Source organism: Amblyomma maculatum, chromosome 1 (assembly GCF_055883805.1).
Source record: "Amblyomma maculatum isolate TAMU_Amacu chromosome 1, ASM5588380v1, whole genome shotgun sequence".
Lineage (NCBI taxonomy): Eukaryota > Metazoa > Arthropoda > Arachnida > Ixodida > Ixodidae > Amblyomma > Amblyomma maculatum.
The window spans coordinates 436,724,325-436,749,189 of record NC_139344.1 but is presented as its reverse complement, the minus strand read 5'-3'; the positions used below and the strand labels follow the sequence as shown (position 1 = coordinate 436,749,189).

Here is a 24,865-nt window from a genome sequence, read left to right as displayed (position 1 = left end):
TACCGCCCAATAATTGTGGAAGAAGTTTATGCTGCCATAAGGAATACGACCAGAAACACGGCAGCAGGAGCCGACAGAATCGACAATGCCTTGATCCGAAACCTGAGTGACGACCTCATACAAGAGCTCGTAAGCTTTCTAAACAAGCACTGGGAGGCGGAGACTTTTCCCAAAGACTGGAAACACGCCGAATTATGATACCTAAACCTGGCAAACAGCTCCAAATTGAAAATCTCAGGCCCATCTCGCTTACGTCGCGCCTCGGCAAGATTTACGAGCGGGTGGGGATGCTCAGACTGCAAAATTTCATTGAAGATAATGAACATGTACCCCCTACCATGTTCGGCTTCAGAGCAAAAGTCTCGACGCAGGACGTGCTGCTTCAAGTACAAGAAGATGTGCTCCGCAATGTACCAGGAACAGGTGAAAATGTCATAATGGCCCTTGACATCAAGGGAGCATTTGATAACGTCAGTCACGAAGTGATCCTTAGAGGCCTAGACGACCTGGACTGCGGACGCAGAATCCACGGGTACGTCAAAGCCTTCCTGTCAGATAGAACTGCCACCATCGGCATGGGAGACCTTCGATCGAACAAAATTCACGCTCCAAACAAAGGAACACCACAAGGATCAGTCATCTGACCTATCCTCTTCAATATAGCTATAATAGGTCTCGCACAAAAACAAGAGAAGATCGAAGGCATCAGGCACGCCTAGTATGCAGACGACATAACAGTCTGGACGAACACCGGTTCCCTCGGGGAGAAGGAAGAATAACTACAGGAAGCGGCCTCCTGTGTACAGAAATATCTCGGAGAAAGAGGACTCGCATGCTCGACCGAGAAATCGGAACTGCTTCGAGTGTGGAGAGGCAAACAAAACCGGACCGTCCCAACCAGTGAGAACCTGAAACTCAACATCTACCTGGAAGGAAAGCCCATCCCTGAAAAGACAACAATAAGAATATTAGGTATGTGGGTTCAATCGAACCAACGCAGTAGTCACACTTTTACCATGCTCAAAACAACAACGCTACAAGTGACACGCATGATCACCCGCGTCACCAACAGGCGGCATGGCATGCGCGAAGAGGACACACTAAAACTAGTTAGAAACCTGGTAGTGAGCCGAATTATGTACAGCCTGCCCTACCAGTGCCTCAACAAGAGTGAAATACAAGCGGATGCCCTGCTACGCAAAGCGTATAAGACGGCGCTCCGATTACCTTCGCAACACGTCCACAGAAAACCTCATGGCGCTTGGATTGCAAAACGCATTCGAAGAACTACGCGAGGCGCAGCTTGAGTCGCAAAAACTCAGGCTGCTGCAGACAACGCATGGAAGAGCGCTCTTACAGAGATTCGGATACTGTGAGCAGATGCGAGAAATAGCGAGGACGGTAACGATCCCCGACGAACTTCGCAAGTCCCTCAAGGTAGCTCCAATCCCGAGAAACATGGACCCTAACCTCCACCAAGGTAGAAGAGAAGCAAGGGCCGATTTTATTCAAAAAACATACGCTCCTCAAGACACGACTGTGTATGCACACGCGTCCTCGAGAGGAGGACACAACAAAATTGCAGTGGCCACGGTGGTCAATTCGTCTCTACGCGAAGTGACCAGCGCCTCTATCCGACACTGCACAGTAGCAGAGGCCGAGGAAGTAGCCATTTCTCTAGCGGTGGCGGAGGGCTATAGAGCTGGGCGGTCGCTAACGATAATCACGGACTCTCAAACAGCCTGTCGAAATTTCATGAATGGTCGGATTGGTCGTCACGCGCTCCGTATACTCCTCAAAGCGAGCGACAGAAAGAATTAAAAACCACGAAGAAAACAAGACCAGACACACAATTATATGGGTGCCGGGGCACATGGGGGTGGCAGGGAACCAAGAGGCTGACAGGATAGTTCGAGCATACACTACTTTCCGAGCATCCGACGGGTCCGCGGAACGTTTGCCAGCACCCAAGGCATACTCGGCCATACTAGAAAACTATAGAGGAAGAAGAATGCGATATCCCCACCGCACAGTTCTCTCACCAGAGAGGAAACTGCCATATGGAGACAATTACAGACGGGTTCATACCCAAACCTACACACACTAAAAAAAATGCACCCTACCATATATGCTGACAGATGTCCGTGGTGCGATGAAAAACCAACACTATATCACATCACATGGGCATGTCAAAACATAGATGTGGTCCCCAAAATTCGAAACCCGAGTGCGGAGCAATGGGAGACTCTGCTGTCCAGCGACCGCTGCGAAGACCATCAAGGTCTGGTACAGCGAGCCCAACGGGCGGCAGCGGACAGCGGAGCCCTGGACTGAGGGCAACCGACCATTGTGAAAAAGTGGACGAAGTCGACGGAGAAGACTTGTGGATACAACAAGCAGACATCTCTGAAGACGTCCAAAAACCGCCAAATAATATAGGGCTAAATAAAGTTTTCCCTCCTCCTCCTTGTTCCTATAGCCACAACAACAACAACGCACACCTTGTGCTGTGGAGAGATAGTGTGAAGAGAGAAAGAGGAGCCGTAGTGGAGGGCTATGGAGTAATTTGAACGACCTGGGGATCTTTAACGTGCACTGACATAGCAGAGATGACTCTCCGTTTTGTCTCCATCAAAACAGAGCCGCCGCGGTCGAGTTCGAACCCGAGTACTCCGGCACAGTGGCTGGGTGTCTTACCACAATTAGGTTTTGAGGAAAGACAAGCATCTTGTACTTTTGAATGACTATCACGGAATGGCGAAACTACACCTAACCAGATCAAGGCAATGTATTCATGTTTTCTGGTGGATTGTATATTATAAGAAAGGAAAGGCATAGTATCTGTCAGACTTGAGGAAAGGAAAGTTAGAGTGACAGCAGAAAGAGTAAAAGAGGTCCTGGTTGGGACAGGTAGGTCTCCATCGCTTGCGGCGGGGGCTAGCCTGCCACCAAATTTTTATTTGTTGCAGGCCGTCATTGCACCCGCCACCACTTCGGTGGTGGACGACGGCTGTTGTTGCGGCGAGCGTCTTTCTTTCCCTCTTCCTTTTCTTTCTGCTCTATTTTCTCTTCTGTCTGCACGAGGCAGCGGAGGTGGCTCAGCTACAGAGCCAGTAGTAGGCCCGTTCATTTTCTTTTCCTTCTTCCTACAGCCACAACAACAACATGTCCTAGGGTACATGTGCCTACAATTAACTACGCAGCGCTATTTGTACACTAGCGCTTCCTCTGCGTTTAAGTTAGGTTTTGGGAAAAGGAGGCGCAGTATACATTTAGGTGGACATCACGAAGTCGTGGACACCCACACCTTGTTAGGTCAGTTGAATCACGGTCACTTGACGGTCTTTTAGTGTCAGGCGACGGGCGGCTCTACCTAGCATAGCGGAGCTTTCCTTGAAAAGAGACTGTAACGCTGTCAGACAGACTTCCGAGATCAGCAGCGGGTAGCCAGGATTGCACATTGCTGAGAATCTTACAAAGCGCGGAAGCGACCCCGAGTGTCGAAGTACGAGGAATAACTGCGGCTGTGGGCGATGGCACACGCTCGTGAAACTCAGTAAAGGGTAGTTGAGCCTCTAAAATTTTGATTTCGTTTTTTTACTGATTGCTAGAAACAGGCACAGAGCCGCCGATTTAGAATCTGAAATTGCAGATAGTACTGCTTCTCATGTAAAGACAAATAAACCCTATGGGGTTCCCTGAAGAACATAGCAGGTTTTCTCTTTTGTGCACTTTCACTATTACGAAAAGTGGAAACTTGTACAAACGCTGCACCGAGAACAGTACCTATTTCCACACTACACTGCTGATTCTAAAATCCTCAGTATTACTGGACGAAAGTTGAAAATCCTTTCGATGGCCACAACTTTGTGTTTAGAGGCTAAACCAGAAGCCAGAAAATGGTTTTATAATACGAAGAATACCACCTGTTTTTCGTCAGTTCAAAAACAAATCTCAATTGTCAGTGAAGAGCAGATTTAGTTTGAAGAACTGAAGACTCATGTACAGGCCGCAGTCTAGTCTTATTGAATTTATTCACTTTATACTCCTTGTTTAACTTTGTCTGCCTTCGAATAGTCCGCGTGACTTGACTTCCGTATATGCTGTGCTTCAGTGCTGCAAGGAGTTTTTCTAGCCCTCGTTCCTGCGGCTCCAACCGATAGGTCAGTGCTTGCCACGTATGTCCCTCTGCCATTGGTGTCACTCTTGGTAGTAGTCGTTAAGGAGGCGCCAGAGGCTTGGCCGCGGTCATGCTTGCCTTGCTGGCCTCCTTGGTTTGTCTCCTCGGCGCGAAACTGTGTCGTACTGTTTCTCCCTTCGGCGTCGAGAGCATATTTTTGAGCGCGCTTGGCGCCGAGGTCGAGCACAGGTTCTCTGCGGCGCTTTCTTGTGCTGCGGGGCACTGGGACTGCGCCAGCCTTGTCCAGGTACAGCATGGCCTCGGTCCTCCGCTGCATAGCTGTCTCGCCGTCGTACACCGTCGCGTCGCGGCCCTGACGGGAGCGTACGTACGTAATCATAACGGGAAAGGTAAGCACCATGCTTTCGGTCTCTTCACCCTTGATGAAAATGGCTCCTGAAACCACCTTAAGAGCAGCCACGTTAAATGTCAGGGGATTGGCAGGCAGAAAGAAGCAGAGCCAGGTGCACCGACTCTTAACTGATCACGATAGTGACGTGCTTGCCGTGCAAGAAACTAAGGTTGATGGGGATGAAGAGACCGGGAGCATGGTGCGACGTTTCACGGCTAGATTTTACGCCATTGTTAGCACGCAGTTGGGACATCGGCCGGGTGTGTATTGTTTGTCAAAAAGCTGCCTGGTCTGGTTGTAAAGGGCTGCTCCTCATGCTCTTCTGGACGGTGTGTAGTGGCTGATTGTGGATACAGCGCTGTTGAGTGGCGTATTATTTGTGTGTACGCTCCTAACTGTGTGGAGGAAAGAACAGTGTTTTTCGAGAATGTTATGCAGCAGTTAAGTACGGAAAGGCAGGTAGTATTGCTGGGCGATTTTAACTGTGTGCTGAATGCTCGAGACAAAACCAGCACACGCGGATTCAGAGACAAGAGCACGGAAATGTTATGCCAGTTAACAAGCGAATGGAATATGGAGGATGTGGCTGATAGCTTGGAAGGACCGCGTGCCGTTCAGTACACGCACTTCCAAGGCTCTAGCCACGCGCGTCTGGACAGAATTTACGCGTCGCTGGATTTGATTCCTTCATGCAAAGAATACCGAGTTGTGCCTATGACATTCACGGATCACTGTTTCGCGCAGTGCTTATTCGGCACCAAAAAACGAAGCAATGCTTTTAGCTGGGAGTTATGGAAATTGAACAATAAATTGCTTAAGGATGATGCCTCTAGACGCGTGTTATTGAATGAATTGATTAAAGTGAGGCCAGGGACTTTGCTCGAAATCTCGAAACAGTGGGAGTTGTGCAAGGAACAGATTAAAATTAAAGCCATTGAGAGATCCAGTTGCCTGCTGTACGAGAAGAAAATTACAGAAACCCAGCTGAAGGCTTTGCTCGCAAAACTACACGAACAGGAATGTAAGGCACCCGGCAGATGGATAGAGGATATTCGAAAAATAAATGAACAGATTAACCTGATAGAAGAAGACAGATACCAAGGAGCGTTAGTGGGTGCAAGAGCGGAAAATTGGGCCATGGGCGAGACGCCATCGAAAAGGGCACTGGGAATTGAAACGGCACATGCCGAGAAAAACCGCATTGATAAGATCGAATGGGCCGGCGTGCTATCGTCGGAAGACGATCATATCAGGCATGGTTTCTTCCAGTATTATCAGGAACAATTCAGCAAAAATGTGGTCGACATGAAAGCTTTCAAACAAAAGTTTTTTTGCAGCTATCCCGCGACTAGACGAGGATAAGAAGGAAAGATTGGAGATGCCGATCACAGAAATCGAGGTAGAAAAAGCGATCGATGGTTTAAATATGGGAAAGTCGCCTTGGCCAGACGGCCTAAGTGCGGCTTTTTATAAAGAATTTAAGAACGAAGTAGTTCCAATATTGACAGCGGTCTTCCATGAAGCCTATGCAATAAATAGATTCCCGCAATCTTTCGGACTATATCATACTATTATTATTCCCAAGACAAATGACGAGGAAAAGCTGAAGCAAGTCACAGCATATAGGCCAATTGCTTTGACAAACGTAGATTACAAAATATTGATGAAAGTGTTAGCTAGAAGATTGCAGTCAGTTATTACAAATATTGTTGGTCCTCACCAAACGTGTGGCATAAAGGGGAGGTCAATTATGACAAATATACACACGGCAAGATCGGTGCTCGAGTGTAGTGAACTAATGGATAAATGTGTAGCCATCCTCCAATTGGACCTCGAAAAGGCTTTCGACTGTGTGGCCCACGAAATATTGTTGTGTATTCTGGATTCCGTGAACCTAGGTTCAGTAATCAGAGAGGGCGTGGCCATGGCGTACCGTGGATGCACTACTAGATTAATCATTAACAAGAGTCTGGGGGCCCCCATTCAGGTGCAACGCTCGGTACGCCAGGGCTGCCCCCTCGGCCCACTTTTGTTTGCCATTTACATAGAGACACTATGTGTGAACATTATCCAAAACGAGGCAGTTAAAGGTTTTAAGTTGCAGGCAGCTGAAGTCAAATTGCTCGCTTACGCGGCGGACCTAGCGGTCTTTGCTGTGGATCAGCATAGTATACGCGAGGCAGTGCTGTGTGTCGACAGTTTCAGGAAGGCAACCGGAAGCAAAGTGAACTGGTCAAAGTGTCAGGGATTTTGGCATGGCAATTGGACATCGACCCCAGAGCGTTTTGCAAATGTGCCCTGGGTAACAACCCCCACAAAATACTTAGGAGTTCCATTAAACAGCTACAGGGACAGTGATGCATACTGGAAAGGACAACTGAACGAAATACAGGAAAAAGCAGATAGATGGAAGGGGGCATATTTATCAATTTTTGCAAGAGCGACGGTGTGCAATGTGTTCTTTTTAAGCAAACTGTGGTACGTCGTGCAAGTGCTGCACTGTTCCCGGGTAAATGTACAGAAGACACATCGTATTCTAGCTGTATTTGTTTGGTCATCGAGCTGGGAACGGTGCAAGCGGACGAACTTGTTTCGAAGTGTGAAAGACGGTGGTCTCGGGCTGGGACATCTATTTCTCCGCCAGCTTGTAAAAAGGTTTTTCTTCTTCAGAGATGTTAGAGACCCTTTCTTAAGAACTGTGTGCCAACTAAGATTGAACAGTGCTTTGCCTGATTTTGTTGTGGGTACCAAGAGTTTACCAGGGAGAATCTTCGGTTATTTTAGAGAAGTGGCTGACAGCGTGAAATTTCTTACAGCGCGTTTTTCGACAGAATTCTTAAGTGAAGTGAAGCGGAAAAAGCTATACGGTGATCGGTGTGATGTTGTTTTTCCAGTGCCAGTGTACAGAGCCATGTACAATGGAGGCAACGGTGGGGACGTTTTGAAAAGAGTTAAAAGAAAGCAAGTGCAGCCAGGAATAAAAACTTTTTTCTTCAAATTAGATACAGAAACCCTACCAGTTAAAAAGTTCTTAGAGGGGAAAGGTTTATTTTTACCATGGGGTACGCATTGCCTCATATGCAAAGTGCCCGCAACAATTGATCATGTATTTCTTCACTGTTGGGAGGGGGTGTATCTTTGGGATGTTTTATAAAGATTAATTAAAAAAGAGTATCCGCTTCATCCGTACGGCATCAGGTTTTTGGCCATTCAAAATGTGGATGGTTTCCCGTTGGACCAAGTAATGCTCTGGGGCCTCCATAGTATATGGCGCTCCAGGATGGCGGGTTATTACTGCGACCCAGACGCGCGACCGGCCCGCATGCACTTTAAGGAGAATGTACACAGATTCGTGCAAGTGGTGAGATCACAATCATGTAACCCCGATTGGCTACCCAGGATGGAAAATTTGAGCCTGCTCAAAGAATTTTAAACAAGACACGGCCTGTCAAGCAGCTCTGGCAGGTTGCTGGTGTCAAGGTTGAATGAAGTTTTTTTTGTTGTTGTGTGTGCAGTGGTCAAAGTATGGCAATAAAGAAAAAAAAAGCAGAGTGGCGCAGTGGAAGCGTGCTGGGCCCATAACCCAGAGGTCCGTGGATCGAAACCACGCTCTGCTACTGATATTTTCATTTTTATTGAGCAACCCCGAATATACAAATACACTGCTAATTTCACCACCCTTGTGCTCAGCAGGGTGGCGCAGTGGAACAAAGGACAATAAAAAAGCAGTTGCCACTTGATTCCCATGGCATTAGGTATTTGCCATTGGATAACCACGATGATATGCCGCTAGACCAGGTTATGTTAATGTGCCTCTACAGTATATGGCGCGCACGAATGGCTGGTTATCACTGCGATCCAGATGCACGGGCAGCCCACATGTATTTCCGTGAAAGTGTGCAGCGATGGCTCGACGTGATTAAATTGCAACCATGTGCTCCTGAGTGGCTGTCAAAGCTAGAACCTTTGACGGTGCTCAGGGAATTTTAACATGACAATGCCTGCCCCTCACTGGGTGTTAGGCAACGCGAACTAGATTTGTGTACATATATTATTCCTTTGTTCCTGTTGTTTTGAGTTGCAGTGCGGTGTATTTGTGTCAAAGTCAGGCAAAAAAAAAGAGTGACGCAGTGGAAGCGTGCTGGGCCAATAACCCAGAGGTCCGTGGATCGAAACCACGCTCTGCTACTGATATTTTTACTTTAATTGAGCAACCGCGAATATACAAATACACTGCTAATTTCCCCATCCTTGTGTCCAGCAGAGTGGCGCAGTGGAAGCGTGGTGGTCCCATAACCCAGAGGTCCGTGGATCTAAACCACGCTCTGCTACTGATATTTTTACTTTAATTGAGCAACCCCGAAGATACAAATACACTGCTAATTTCCTCACCCTTGTGCCCAGCAGAGTGGCGCAGTGGAAGCGTGCTGGGCCCATAACCCAGTGGTCCGTGGATCGAACCCACGCTCTGCTACTGATATTTTCATTTTTATTGAGCAACCCCGAACCGTAGTGAACCCTAGTGAACGGTCGCAGAATCATGTGCACCAGCGGAGCGGCGATAGCGGCCCTTTCCAGCCGCGGAAACAGGATCGACGACATGGAAGATAGCGAGTATCAGACTATTCTGCCAACTTTGCCTACCGGACACGTTGTTGTTAACACGCTTTTTTTGCACGGCGATGTGCGAGTCAGGCCATACAGGGTCGAGGATTTCCGCGACGCCCTTGCCAACGCTGGTGCGCTCCCCGACGTTGTGGCGTTGGGGGCGTATCAGATCAACCATGTTAGGGCGGTCACGTTTAGCAGCACAGAAGCAACGAAGAAATTGGCGGCTTTTAAGGAACTCGATGTTAAGGGACGCTGTTGCCTTATTATCGATCCAGAAGACCAACAGGTGAAGCTGCGACTTCACTGGATGATGCACGGTGCGGCAGACGATGACATCCGGGCGGCTTTTGCTGCTTTTGGGAATGTGACCGAGGTGACCCGGGAGAGGCGTCAAGGAGAAGGGGTCCACCACGAGGACTGTGCTCCTGAAATTGAAACCCCGCATTAAGGTCGACTACTTACCTCACCAGCTGCGAGTTGCCGGAGAGCTAGCCCTTGTCGTGGTGCCTGGGCGAGCGATGCAGTGCCTGCGCTGCCGCGGTACCGGTCACGTTCGACGAGAATGTAAGGTGCCGCGTTGTCCAAAGTGTAGACGCTACGGACATGACGAGGCTGCCTGTGTGCTTTCGTACGCTTCGGCCGCGGGACATGGAACTACGGAACGGTCGGCGGAGCTCACCATGGACGTAGTCGAGGCGGAGGAGGCGGCGAAAGGTGCCGGAGAAGTGAGAACGCAGACACGGGAGACAGATTCGTCGGTGGACTCGGCAGAAAACAGCAATGCTGCGAGAGAGGTGGGGAGAGCAGACTCGACACCTGAGCTCCCTAGCAATGAGGAAGGCACGTCACTGGAGCCGGCAAACGGTATGGAACAGGATAATGGGGAGGAGCACACGGACACCAGCGGTGTTCGTAAGCCAGGCGTCCCAGCCCCAGCCAAGCGATCCCACACACAGTCCGAACACGAAGGTAACCAGGCGTCAGCCCCCAGCGTCGACGAGCCACCAGCAAAAACGGGGCAATCCCGGCGGTCCACGCTACGTCCGCGGCCAAACATTTTCATCAGAGAGACGGGCAGCGGATAAAGTGCCACCGCTGCCGGGTCAGCCGCTCGCACCGGACGGGGATGGATCCAACGACGGCGTCTAGCAACGCGCTAGACGGGAAAGGTAAGCACCATGCTTTCGGTCTCTTCACCCTTGATGAAAATGGCGCCTGAAACCACCTTAAGAGTAGCCACGTTAAATGTCAGGGGATTGGCAGGCAAAAAGAAGCAGAGCCAGGTGCACCGGCTCTTAACTGACCACGATATTGACGTGCTTGCCGTGCAAGAAACTAAGGTTGATGGGGATGAAGAGACCGGGAGCATGGTGCGACGTTTCACGGCTAGATTTTACGCCATTGTTAGCCACGCAGTTGGGACATCGGCCGGGTGTGTATTGTTTGTCAAAAAGCTGCCTGGTCTGCTTGTAAAGGGCTACTCCTCATGCTCTTCTGGACGGTGTGTAGTGGCTGATTGTGGATACAGCGGTGTTGAGTGGCGCATTATTTGTGTGTACGCTCCTAACTGTGTGGAGGAAAGAACAGTGTTTTTCGAGAACGTTATGCAGCAGTTAAGTACGGAAAGGCAGGTAGTATTGCTGGGCGATTTTAACTGTGTGCTGAATGCTCGAGACAAAACCAGCACACGCGGATTCAGAGACAAGAACACGGAAATGTTATGCCAGTTAACAAGCGAATGGAATATGGAGGATGTGGCTGATTGCTTGGAAGGATCGCGTGCCGTTCAGTACACGCACTTCCAAGGCTCTAGCCACGCGCGTCTGGACAGAATTTACGCGTCGCTGGATTTGATTCCTTCATGCAAAGAATACCGAGTTGTGCCTATGACATTCACGGATCACTGTTTTGTGCAGTGCTTATTCGGCACCAAAAACGAAGCAATGCATTTAGCTGGGAGGTATGGAAATTGAACAATAAATTGCTTATGGATGACGCCTTTAGACGCGTGGTATTGAATGAATTGATTAAAGTGAGGCCAGGGACTTTGCTCGAAATCTGGAAACAGTGGGAGTTGTGCAAGGAACAGATTAAAATTAAAAGCATTGACAGATCAAGTTGCCTGGTGTACGAGAAGAAAATTACAGAAACCCAGCTTAAGGCTTTGCTTGCAAAACTACACGAACAGGAATGTAAGGCACCCGGCAGATGGATAGAGGATATTCGAAAAATAAAAGAACAGATTAACTTGATAGAAGGAGACAGATACCGAGGAGCGTTAGTGCGTGCAAGAGCGGAAAAATTGGCCATGGATGAGACGCCGACAAAAAGATCGTTGGGAATAGAAAAAGCAAATGCAAGGCGAAGTCACGTGGCAGAGGTAGATTGGACAGGACGCACAGAAACCGATAACGAAGGAATCGCGAAAGCTTTCCGGGAGTATTATGAAGATCTTTTTTTGTCCCGAGAGGTTTATTTGGACCGTTTTAAAGAATCCTTTTTGACGCGATGCCAAAAATTGACGAGGAACAAAAAGAAAGACTGGAGCGGCCAATAAGCGAAAAAGTGCAGCAGGCAATAGAAAATTTACACCCAGGGAAATCACCCGGGGCTGATGGCCTGAGTGCGGCTTTTTATAAAGCGTTCAAGGAACAGCTATCTCCTTTGTTGTGTGCTTTATTTAATGAAGCGTATGAACTGAAGGCACTGCCTGCGTCTTTCGGATCGTTGCACACAGTACTTATTCCGAAAACTGACCAACCAGATAAGCTTAGGCAGTTGTCGACTTACAGGCCCATTGCTCTGACAAACGTTGATTACAAGATTTATATGAAGGTGCTTGCTGGCAGACTACAAACGGTTATATGCGAACTAGTGGGCCCTCACCAAACGTGCGGTATCAAAGGGCGATCTATCTTTCAGAACATTCACAAAGCGCGAAGTGTGCTCGAATGCTGCGATGCAACTCATGCATGTGTTGCGTTAGTGCAGTTGGACTTGGAGAAAGCTTTTGATTGTGTGGCACATACTATTCTGTTCAGTATATTAGACTATGTTAATGTCGGCTCTGTTATTCGAGAGGGAGTGGCTTTGGCGTACCGTAACTGCACTAGGAGATTAATTGTCAATAAGTCACTGGGGGCCCCCATCAACGTACGACGTTCGGTGCGCCAAGGTTGCCCCCTCAGCCCTCTTTTGTTCGGCATTTATATTGAAACGTTGTTTTAAGCATCCTACAAAACAATGACATTGATGATTTTCGACTGCAGGAGTCAGAAGTCAAATTGCTGGCTTACGCAGACGACGTTGCGGTTTTTTGTGTAAATAAAGAGAGTATAAAGAGGACAGTGGATGTGGTAAAACATTTTAGCAAAGTCACAGGGAGTAAAGTTAACTGGGGTAAGTGCCTGGGATTTTGGCACGGAGAATGGCAGCTGACCCCCGACACTTTCGCTAATGTGTCTTGGGTTACAACGCCTGCAAATTACTTGGGTGTGCCCTTGAAATTTTACAAGGAAAGCGAGCCATACTGGCTAGAGCAGGTCAAAGAAACCAGTGCAAAAGCGGAGAAATGGAAAAGCGCTCAATTATCAATATTTGCAAGAGCCGCAGTTTGCAACCTGTTTTTAATTAGTAAGTTATGGTATGTTATGCAAGTGTTGCATTGCTCCCGTGTAAATGTGCAAAAATTGCATCGAGTTTTTGCGGTGTTTGTTTGGGCCTCGAGTTGGGAGAGGTGCAGCCGGACAAATTTGTTCCGGCAGGTGAAGCATGGGGGGCTTGGTCTGGGTCATTTGTTTGTGCGACAGATTGTCAACCGGTTTATGTTTTTTAGGGATGCCAGCGATCCATTCCTGCGCACAGTGTGTCAACAAAGACTTGGTAGAGCGTTGCCTGATTTCGTAGTTTATACTCAATGTATGCCTGGTTCTCTGTTTGGATTCTTTAGGGAAATTGTTTTGAGCGTGAAATTCTTAAGCACACGTTTAAGTAATGTACACAGTATTTAAGTAATGCTAACAGGAGAACATTATACAAGGATGTTTGTGAAGTGGTGTTCCCGGTGCCCTTGTACAGAGCTTTATACTATGGAGGCACAGGAAGTAATGTATTAAAACGCGTAAAGAAAATGCAAGTTGCTCCGGGAGCTAAAACGTTTTTCTTTATGCTACATACCGGTACTTTGTGTGTAAAATCATTTATGGAGGAGAAGGGTATGTTCCTACCATGGGGGGCCCAATGTCTCATCTGCAAACAGCCAGAGACAATAGATCACGTGCTTTTGCATTGCTGGGAGGGGTATATTTGTGGGATGTTCTGAGAAGGACAATAAAAAAACAGTTGCCACTTGATTCCCATGGCATTAGGTATTTGCCATCGGATAACCACGATGATATGCCGTTAGACCAGGTTATGTTAATGTGCCTCCACAGTATATGGCGCGCACGAATGGCTGGTTATCACTGCGATCCAGATGCACGGCCAGCCCGCATGTATTTCTGTGAAAGTGTGCAGCGATGGCTCGACGTGCTTAAAATGCAACCATGTGCTCCTGAGTGGCTGTCAAAGCTGGAACCTTTGACGGTGCTCAAGGAATTTTAACATGACAATGCCTGCCCCTCAGTGGGTGTTAGGCAACGCTAGCTACCTTTGTGTACATATATTATTCCTTTTTTCCTGTTGTTTTGAGTTCCAGTGCGGTGTATTTGTGTCAAAGCCAGGCAATAAAGAAAAAAAAGAGTGGCGCAAAGGAAGCGTGCTGGGCCCATAACCCAGAGGTCCGTGGATCGAAACCACGCTCTGCTACTGATATTTTTACAAGATACAAATACACTGCTAATTTCCCCACCCTTGTGTCCAGCAGAGTGGCGCAGTGGAAGCGTGCTGGGCCCATAACCCAGAGGTCCGTGGATCGAAACCACGCTCTGCTACTGATATTTTTACTTTAATTGAGCAACCCCGAAGATACAAATACACTGCTAATTTCCCCATCCTAGTGTCCAGCAGAGTGGCGCAGTGGCACCGTGCTGGCCCAGAGATCCGTGGATCGAAAGCATGCTCTGCAATTGACATTTTATTTTCACTGACAAACCCCGAACATACAAATACTCTGCTAGTTTGCCTACCCGTTTGTCGCCAGAAAAATCAAAGGGATTCCGGTTTATGTCAATCGGGCACCAAACCTACTTTTCTGCGTGCATCAGGTGGGACTCCGAAGGTTTACAGTATTTGGCGGTTCCCTTGCATGTGTATCGCAATAGTGGGCCGCACTGAGATTCTCAGATTCAGCGGTTAGGCCACAAGCCTAGGCTTGGATGGGTAGGGAGCTGTCTCTATTTGCACTAGCACAAGTTTGCAATGTCGTCTTGATTTCGAAACTTCTCTATGTTTTGCATGTGCAATTGTGCAACAAAGGAGCTACAGTCCAGGCACAGAATTTTTATTACTTTTGTGTGGTGCTCTCAATCGCAGCCTATGCGTCGAGACTGTTTCTCACTCTGGAGGCTGGCGGAGCTGGTCTTCAGCATATGTTTGTTCACTAGCTTGTTTCAGGCTTTTGTTTTTTTTTAAACAGTAAGCCAACCCTTCCTCCTAGACGCGTTTAACAGGTGATTAAGTGCCCGTTTGCGTAACTTGCTAGTGCCCACTGGTCATAAAAGTGAGGGTTTTTGTGGGGTTTTCTTAAGGAAGTTGCCCACACAATATGTTTCCTCACAGTGAGGATTTGCTTAGAATACCTGTACATACTATCCAGAAGGCAGATGACATTTCTTATTGACGCGTTATTTACTGTATCGATGTATTCGCAGCCTAACCTCCCCTTCCTAGACAATAGTTTATTAAAGCCGGTGCAACGAATGTATATACGATCAGCTGCATATACTTCTTTTTTAAACTTCACACGTCAACCTTACATGTCAAAACGTGCTTCGAGGAAAATGGATTATTCTACTATGGTCAGTCGACTGTCGCCTTTGTCAGCAGCCAGAAACTATAGATCATTGCTTTGTGTATCACCATGATATAGTGTTTGTTTTGGGATATTGTTCAACGGACTTTCAAAAAGGACATTGATATTACGCCCCATAAGATTTTTGCCTGCAATGGAAGCTTCATAGGTTTCATGGGATCTTATTCTGCTCATGGAACTGTTTATCATGTGGTAAAGCCGCATGACAGATCGCCATGCAGAGCCACCACGTTGATCGAAGTGTCTGTTCAGGGAACAGTGTGCTATTGTGCGCGAATACATTGTAAAAGAAGGCTAGGTCAAGACGGCGAGGTCGTGACGGCAAGGACAGCGAAGCCTTGTCTAGCGTTTTAATCCGATCACGAACCCAGGCGCGCACCGGAGCCGGCGCCGCGGGACGATGATGATGGTATGTACAAATGAAAGAAGATCATGGCATGTACAAATGAAAGAAGGTCCACAAAAGGCTCACACAATCTGCACGGGGGGTCGGAAGCGGCCTGCCTGGCCGCTCCTTATTAACCGATGTACCCGCGGCGCACGAACGGTTTCAAGCGAGAAACATGAACAATTTCAGTTCCACGGTGGCGTCGATCGGCTGGGGGATCAACAGGCGTGACTTTATAGTTAACTGGAGAAGTTTGGCTGATGATCTGTAGGGACCAAGGTAGCGGTGGTGGAATTTGTCACTAAGGCCAGGGGTGCGCAGTGGTGTATAGAGCAGTACTTCGTCACCGGGACGATAAGAGATCACGCGATGCGTAGAATCGTAGCGACACTTGCCGTCTTCCTGGCACGCTGCTGTGTTTAGGCGGGCAAGATGACGGCATCTGGCCACACGAGATAAGAACTGGGTAGGTACTGATGTGGAGTAGTCGGGCGTAGAGAAGAAGGAAGCGTCGAGAATTGTAGTGGGAGGACGGCCATAAACGAGGAAAAATGGAGAATAACCGGTATTCCGCTGTTCTGCTGTGTTATAGGCGAAAGTGACGAATTGTAGAATAGTTGGTTGGTTGGTTGGTTTGTGGGGTTTAACGTCTCAAAGCAACTCAGGCTATGAGAGACGCCGTAGTGGAGGACTCCGGTAATTTTGACCACCTTGGGTTCTTTAATGTGCACTGACATAGTGTCCCAATTTCGATGGTCCGGTGTGATGTACATGGAGATCATATCTGATAAGGTGCGGTGAAATCGCTCAGTCAGCCCGTTAGTCTGGGGATGGTAGCTTGAGGTTGTCTTATGAAGGGTGGATGACGCGTGAAGAACTTCGGCAACGACTGCCGATAAGAAGGCCGTCCCGCGGTCACTTAGGAGCACCCGAGGAGCGCCATGACGCAATACAATTGATCGCAAAAAAAAATTTGCTACTTCTTGAGCGGAACCGGTCGGTACAGGTGCTTTCTCAGCGTAGCGTGTAAGGTGGTCGACAGCTGTTATGATCCGAAGGTTACCCCCACTAGAGAGAGATAGGGGACCATATAAGTCGATGCCGACTACGTCGAATGGCGTGGCGGGACAGGGAACAGGTTGTAGAAGGCCAGCGGGCGAAGACGTCGGCCGTTTGCGACGTTGGCACAGAGGGCCGGATGCGACGTATTTGGCAACGCAGGAAGATAGGCCAGGCCAAAAGAATCGTTTTTTCACGCGGTCGTAGGTTTTGTCAACACCAAGGTGACCTGCAGTAGCGTCATCGTGGAGAGCCGCCAGTATACGTGGGCGAAGCACACGCGGCACGACTGGGATCCAGCGAGTTCTATCAGGGCAATATACGAAGCGGAGTAGGATGCCATCTTCGAGCTTAAAATTGCGAAGTTGTCGGCGAAGCCGAGCATTGGGTGGGTCCGAAGCGCCAATAAGGCGGTCGATCATGGGTCGACAGTAGGCATCGGCTAATTGCTGTGAGCGGAGAGCGTGTTTGTTCTCCGAGTCGTCGAATGAAACTGTTGTGATATACGTCGGGGAAAGAGATGGTCGGCTGTGGTCATAGGTGGAAATGCATTGGGAAGAAAAACAGCAAGCCGATTCCGAAAGTGGACAGCGAGAAAGAGCGTCGGCGTCTTGGTGCTGGCGACCCGATTTATAAGTGACGTCGAAATTGTATTCTTGCAGGCGTAGAATCCAACGGCCAAGTCGGCCTGTCAAATTTTTGAGCGAAGAAAACCAGCAAAGAGCCTGGTGATCGGTCACAACTGTGAAATTCCGACCATATAGGTAAGGGCGAAATTTTTGGACAGCCCAGACGACAGCAAGGCACTCCTGCTCGGTAATGGTGTAGTTTTTCTCAGCTGGAGCCATAGTCCGACTGGCAAAGGCAATCACTTTCTCACGCGAAGTTGCATCGCGCTGCAGAAGTACAGCTCCAAGACCGAGACCACTGGCATCAGTGTGCAGGATGGTTGGAGCGCTATCACTGAAGTGGCCAAGAACAGGGTCTGATGTGAGGGCGTGCTTCAGATTATTAAAAGCGGCTTCGCACTGTTCAGTCCACACGAAAGGGCTGCGTGTTTTAAGTAGTTCATGAAGTGGAGCAGCAATGCTTGCAAAATGCCTTATAAAACGCCGGAAATAAGACGCCAGGCCGAGAAAACTGCGCAATTCTGTAATCCGTTGTGGACGAGCAAAGTTCAAGACCGTGATGATTTTTTCAGGGTCTGGACTAATACCGTCATGGCTGACTAGATGTCCCAATATTTTAATTTCCTTCTGTGCAAAGTGGCACTTCTTGGTGTTGAGCTGAAGGCCCGCTGAAGCGATACACGTGAGGACCTACTTCAGGCGCGTGAGATGGTCGTTAAAAGTTGACGAAAAGATAACAATGTCATCCAAGTAACATAAACAGGTTCTCTATTTTAGGCCACGAAGCACAGTATCGATCATTCTTTCAAATGTCGCTGGTGCGTTAGAAAGTCCGAAAGGCATAACATTAAATTCGTAAAGGCCATCGGGAGTTGAGAAAGCGGTTTTTTCTTTATCGTCCTCGTGCATAGGTATTTGCCAATAACCTGAGCGGGGGTCTAAAGTCGAGAAATATTCGGCGCCTTGGAGAGAGTCAAGGGCGTCATCAATTCTTGGCATTGGGTATACATCTTTGCGGGTAATTTTGTTGAGTGCCCGGTAATCAACACAAAAGCGTACCGAGCCGTCCTTTTTTTTTAACTAACACTACTGGGGAGGACCATGGGCTTGTCGAAGGACGAATAATATTGCGATGGAGCATGTCATTTACATTTTATTCAATTACTTTTCGTTCAGAGAGGGAAACCCGATAAGGCCGTCGGCGAACGATAGAGTTACCTTCCGTAATGATGCGATGGTGCGCAACACTAGTCCGTCCCAGTGGGGGGGAAGTGGCATCAAAAATGGCTTGGTGGTGTCGAAGCAACGTCAGCAGTTCTTGGCGTTGGTGCGGCGTGAGGTTAGGATTAATAGTCTTTGTGAGAACAGAAAGAGAGACGTCTGGCGAAACATGGCGCTGAGGCAGAGGGGCGGTGAGCACCATCAAGGACAAAGGTTGAACATTCACCATGCAGGGGAGAGAAGTTCCTTTTGGGAGCACGAGGGATTCACGTGAAGTGTTAGTGGCCGCTACTGTCGCTGAGCCGTTGCAGAACCTCACAAGACTAGACGGGAACGCGATACCGCCTGCAAGATGACGATGAGATGGTGCGATGAGTACGTCGCCGTCAGTGATGTGGTCAGAAACAACGGTAAGTAGTTTTTCGCACTGAGGAGGCAAAACAGTATCAGCGGCGGCAACGAGGGGATGATGTCGTTCAGAAACTTCAGATGAAAAATCGCTGTCTGTCATATGGATAACACGGTCGCCACGAGAAATTAACGCCGAAGCGGTTGACAATAAATCCCATCCTAAAATCATCAGATGCGCACATGGTGAGAGAACAGCAAACTGCACATGATGGCAGACGCCGTCAATAACAATTCGTACGGTGCACTTTGCTAAAGGGCGCAAAGGGACGTCATTGGCTCCACGGAGTTCAGGCCCATCGTATGGTGTCGTCACTTTTCGCAAACGGTAGCACAAATCAGCGTGAATGACAGAAATTGCAGCTCCTGTATCAATCAATGCTTCGACCGGTAATCCTTCAGCGAAAACAGAAATCACATTATACGGGCGATCTGGAGGACTTTTGGTAAGTTCGCAGAGTGCAGTTTGACCTCCGGAAACTGCAACGCTTAGTTTTCCGGATGGCGGACAGGTATAGTTGTTGCGGGTCGGAGAGGGGAAACTGAGCGGCGGTATGGGGATAGGGACCGACGTCGGGATGCATGGGTTCCACGAGGCTCAGACGAGGATTCTAGAGGTGGGGATGATCTTCGAGGTGGGCCTGGAGTAAACCGGCGTTGATAATATGACGTTGGAGGGATGTTACTTTCAAATGTATCGTAACCACGGCGCTCGTTCTGGAGGCGGCGACGACAGACGCGGGATATATGTCCTCTAAAACCACAGTAGTAGCAAATTGGTCGGGAGGGGCGCCAAGGTGCGTAATAGGGTGGTGCAGGTTGAGCCGTCGCTATTGCATTGACGTGATTGTAGGTTGGTGCCGGTCAAGGCGGGGGAAATAAAGGAGGGGGGGATGCTGCGACGTGTGCGTAAGTCGGTACTGAGCGGGGTGCCGGAGGGCCAGATGTCATAGGTTCGATGATTGTTGCCAGCTCTTCTTTGATGATGCTGCGGAGACCTGCGTCATTAGATGTTGCGGAAGAGTGATCGCGCCCTTGTCGACAGACAGGCTTGAGGGCCTGGAGCTCCTCGCGGATGATGGCTCGAATAAGTGCCCGCAGGTCGAGATCAGCATAGGTCGGGCCAGTAGCGTTGGCGGGCTGCAATCGGGAGGACTGCAGCTGGTCGATGCGTTGGCAGATCGTAATAATGGAATAAATAGTTGAAAATTTTCTGAGCAACTAGGATGTTATACGCCGTAGAACTGATTCCTTTCAAGACGTGGTGTACTCGTTCATGTTCCGCCATGGTGGGACTAATACGCCGGCAGAGTGCAAGTATGGCCTGTATATAAGACGCATATGACTCATCAGGACCTTGACGGCGTGAAGCGAGCTTGGTTTTCGCGATCTCAGTCCGAACTGCCGGGTCGGCGAAGTACTGTCGGAACTGCTGTTTGAAGGTGGTCCAGTTAGTTGTGTGGGGCTCGCGGTTGATGAATCAAGTCCTGGCGACCTCAAAAGATAGAAAGAGATGTTGAGAAATTTCAGAGCATCGTCCCACCGGTTGTAGGCACGGCAGCGTTCATAGGTGTCAAGCCAGTCATCGACGTCTTCATCGCGATGACCAGCGAACAGCGGCGGGTCGCGCTTTCGTGTGGGCACAGTCGGAGGGGGTGGTGCAGCCGAGGTATAGGGTCCGGCTTGTTCGTGTGTACTGTCGGTAGACATAGCGATGGTGGCAGTTGCCAAACGGCGACCGGAACGTAGCTCCAGCGAGAGGCAGGGCCCAAGACAGCAAGGGGATCAAATTTCACCTCCACCACTTGTAAAAGAAGGCTAGGTTAAGACGGCGAGGTCGTGACGGCAAGGACAGCGAAGCCTTGTCTAGCGTTTTAATCCGATCACGAACCCAGGCGCGCGCCGGAGCCGGCGCCGCGGGACGATGATGATGGTATGTGCAAATGAAAGAAGATCATGGCATGTACAAATGAAAGAAGGTCCACAGAAGGCTCGCAATATTGTCACATTAGGCGGTGCAACGCATAAGGAAAGAAGAACGCATGCGCATAAGGAAATAAGAAGACTCTCGTGAGTTTTGGAGAGAAGACGACGTTCAACAGCGTCGGCTGGTGCCTACAGAGAACGTCCGTTGGAAAGCCTTGTCTTCGGTGTCCGCCCTCTGCTACAAGCTGAACTACCCCGTAACACCTTGGTGGAGGTGGAGGATTACAGCCCTGCCCGCCATAACTATTATGCACCACGACGCGTTTCTGTCACCCCAGCACATCTTCGTACTGAGAACACAGAGCAAGACCGTCGTCCTAGCCGTTCTCCATCGCCTCAAGCCCACCATTCCCGATCACCTACTCGTCGCCGCAGCTTGTCCCCAACGTACCAAGGCACCTACTCGGGAAACTAGGCAACGCAGCGCCCGGACGTGACGCTGCGTTACCAACCCGGACAGCCAACTGTGTTTCGACCATCGCACCACGCCGCAACCTGATCAATGTCCTCGTAGATCGAGTCCCTGTGCCCGCTGTCATTGACACTGGAGCCCATATTTCAGTTCTTAGTTCGTCCTTCCGCCAGCGCCTCAAAAAAGTTCTTACGCCCGCTAACACCTCTACAGTTCGCGTTGCTGATGGAAAAACTGTTGCCATCATCGGAATGTGCACTGCACGCGTTAGCATCGCCGGCCACCATGTCCCTGTGCTCTTCGCCGTCCTTAATACTTGTCCTCAAGACGTGATTTTAGGCCTAGACTTTTTAACAGCCCATTCCGCACTCATTGACTGTTCCGCCGGACTTCTGCGCCTAGCCCTGCCCCATTGTGTTCACGACCCCAGTGCTGACCAATCCCAGCCTCGCCTCCGCTCCAGTACATTTACTCGCCTACCTCCCGAGGCAGCAGTATACGTGCCCATGTCACCTTTTCCCTCCCTTCCTGACGGCGACTACGTTGTCAACCCCATCACCGACGTCACTCTACAGCGCAACATCGTGCTACCTCATAACATTGTACACGTCGAGAATAACCTCACCTACATTCCCGTACTCAACTTCAGCATGTCTTCACAAGTTCTCCCGGAGGGCATCTTCCTTGCCGAGCTGTCGCCTTTGTCCACCTTTACCATTTCTGCAGTGCTGTCCGACCGTCACGCCGACGTACCTGCACAACCTGTCCCATCACATAGTGCGGAGGACCGCATCTCAGCCATGGTTGCCTCTGACCTGCGTCTTGAATATGCCAGCGCCCTTGCCGGCCTTTTGCGGTCATTCAGCGACATTTTTGATTTCGGTCACGGATCCCTGGGCCAAACGTCCGTCGTCACACATCGTATTGATACTGGAGATGCCCGACCTATTCATCGACGGCCTTACAGAGTTGCTCTTTCCGAACGCAGGATCATTCAGGACGAAGTAGAGAAAACGTTGGCAAGCAACATTATTGAGCCGTCGAGCAGCCCCTGGGCGTCTCCGGTAGTACTCGTCAAAAAGAAAGACAACAGCTGGAAGTTTTGCGTTGATTATCGACACCTAAACAAGATAACAAAGAAAGACGTGTACCCTCTTCCAAGGATCGATGACGCTCTCGACTGCCTGCACTGTGCTAACTACTTCTCCTTAATCGATCTCCGTTCTGGATATTGGCAGATCTCTGTTGACGAAAGAGATCGTGAAAAGACGGCTTTTGTCACCCCGGATGGCCTCTACCAATTCAAGGTGATGCCTTTCGGCTTATGTAATGCCCCTGCGACATTCGAGCGTATGATGGACTCCCTATTACGCGGGCTCAAATGGACCACATGTCTGTGCTACCTCGATGACGTCATCGTATTTTCATCAACCTTTGAAGGCCACCTCCATCGTGTTTCGGCTATTCTTGGCGTCTTCCGACGAGCTGGCCTTCAGTTGAACTCCAAGAAGTGTACCTTTGGTCGCCGGGAACTCAAGGTCCTAGGGCATTTAGTCAACACCTATGGCATCCAACCGGATGCCGACAAATTCGTGCTGTAAGGGATTTCCCTAAACCGAAATCTAGCAGCGACGTGCGTAGCTTCCTCGGTCTTTGCTCATATTTCCGGCGATTTGTACCAAACTTCGCAGAAATAGCCCGTCCGCTCACGCAGCTTCTGAAAAAAGAGGTCTCCTTTACCTGGGGCCACGAACAAATGGCCGCCTTCGTCGCTCTTATTGCCCACCTCACCGGTCCGCCAGTGTTGGCTCACTTCAATCCGTCAGCGCCCACAGAAGTGCGCACCGACGCAAGTGGTCATGGAATTGGTGCCGTTCTCGCACAACGTCAGCTCTGGTTACCCCGCGTCATCGCCTATGCCAGCCGACTCCTCTCTGCGGCCGAACAAAATTATTCCATCACTGAACGTGAGTGCTTAGCCCTAGTTTGGGCCATTACAAAGTTCCGCCCTTACTTGTATGGGCGGCCATTCACAGTAGTCACTGACCACCACGCACTGTGTTGGCTTTCTACACTCAAAGACCCTACTGGCCGCCTTGGACGTTGGGCCTTGCGCCTTCAGGAGTACAAGTTTTCAGTAATTTATAAGTCTGGCCAGTTGCATCTAGACGCCGATTGCCTGTCCCGTCATCCAGTCGACCCGCCAAGGCAACCTGAATGTGACAATGACGCTTGCGTGCTCTCTATTTCTGATTTCTCCAACATTCGCCATGAGCAACGCCAGGACCCTCAGCTTTGCGAAATTATCAATCGCCTCAGCGCCGATCGCGATGACCCTTCTCTTCGTTTGTTTGTGCTCCACGACGGCACCTTATACCGGCACAATATGCGACCTGATGGCCCCGACCTTCTACTAGTAGTCCCTCAGCACCTACGCTCAGCCGTCCTTCAACAGCTTCACGACGTTCTTACAGCGGGTCATTTAGGCGTCTCTCGCACATACGACAGTGTGCGTCGTCGGTTCTTTTGGCCAGGCCTATATCGCGCAGTCCGCCGTTACGTAGCTGCTTGTGACCGCTGTCAACGCCGGAAAAAGCCATCACTTTTACCAGCTGGACTTCTGCAGCCAATCGACATCCCCATAGACCCATTTTCTCGAGTGGGTCTGGATCTTCTAGGGCCTTTTCCACTGTCCGCATCGGGGAACAAATGGATTGCGGTGGCCACTGATTACACAACACGCTACGCGGTCACACGAGCAATACCAACCAGTTGTGCAACTGATGTCGCTGCTTTCCTCCTCAACGACGTTATACTCGTCCATGGAGCTCCCCGCCAACTGCTCACCGACCGTGGCCGTTGCTTTCCGGCTCGTATAGTCGACGAGATCCTACGGCTGTGCAACGTTCGTCATTCTTTCACGACCGCCTACCATCCACAGACGAACGGGCTTACCGAACGCCTTAACCGGACACTGACTGACATGTTGTCTATGTACGTTTCTGATGACCACCGCGACTGGGACATAACGCTGCCATTTGTGACATTCGCTTACAATTCGTCGCGTCACGACACTACCTGCTACTCCCCCTTCTATCTTTTATACGGCCGTGAACCTCTGCTTCCTTTTGACAGCCTGCTCCCGTCTGTCACCACTGCCAGCTCATATGCTCGTGACGCCATAACCCGAGCTGATGCTGCTCGCGTTTTGGCTCGCAACCGAATCGCAGCCTCTCAGCACTCCCAGAAACGTCGCTATGATTCCTGTCATCGCAACACCGAGTATTCTTGCGGCTCTCTCGTGCTGCTCTGGACTCCAGTTCGCCGCGTTGGCCTCTCGGAAAAACTTTTGCCCCGGTATACAGGACCCTACCGTATTTTACGACAAGTGACACCAGTGACATACGAAATTGTGCCCTTGCATCCCGTCCGCCATGCCTCTACACCACGCACCGAGACGGTCCATGTTGCACGCCTAAAACCGTACTACATGGACCCTGGTTTGGACGCTAGTACGCACCGGGACGGTGCTTTTCAGCCGCCGGGGTAGTGTCACATTAGGCGGTGCAACGCATAAGGAAAGAAGAACGCATACGCATAAGGAAAGAAGAAGAAGACTCTCGTGAGTTTTGGAGAGAAGACGACGTT

At 49.6% G+C, this 24,865-nt stretch overlaps 3 non-coding genes across 3 annotated transcripts; all 3 read left to right on the top strand.

Annotated features, from left to right (window-relative positions):
- Positions 1 to 8,077: 8,077 nt before the first annotated feature.
- TRNAM-CAU (transfer RNA methionine (anticodon CAU)) lies at positions 8,078 to 8,149 on the top strand. The gene has a single exon. It is a non-coding gene; the product is annotated as a tRNA-Met (tRNA).
- Positions 8,150 to 8,934: 785 nt separating this feature from the next.
- TRNAM-CAU (transfer RNA methionine (anticodon CAU)) lies at positions 8,935 to 9,006 on the top strand. The gene has a single exon. It is a non-coding gene; the product is annotated as a tRNA-Met (tRNA).
- Positions 9,007 to 14,002: 4,996 nt separating this feature from the next.
- Positions 14,003 to 14,074, top strand: TRNAM-CAU (transfer RNA methionine (anticodon CAU)). Its single transcript has one exon. It is a non-coding gene; the product is annotated as a tRNA-Met (tRNA).
- Positions 14,075 to 24,865: the final 10,791 nt, after the last annotated feature.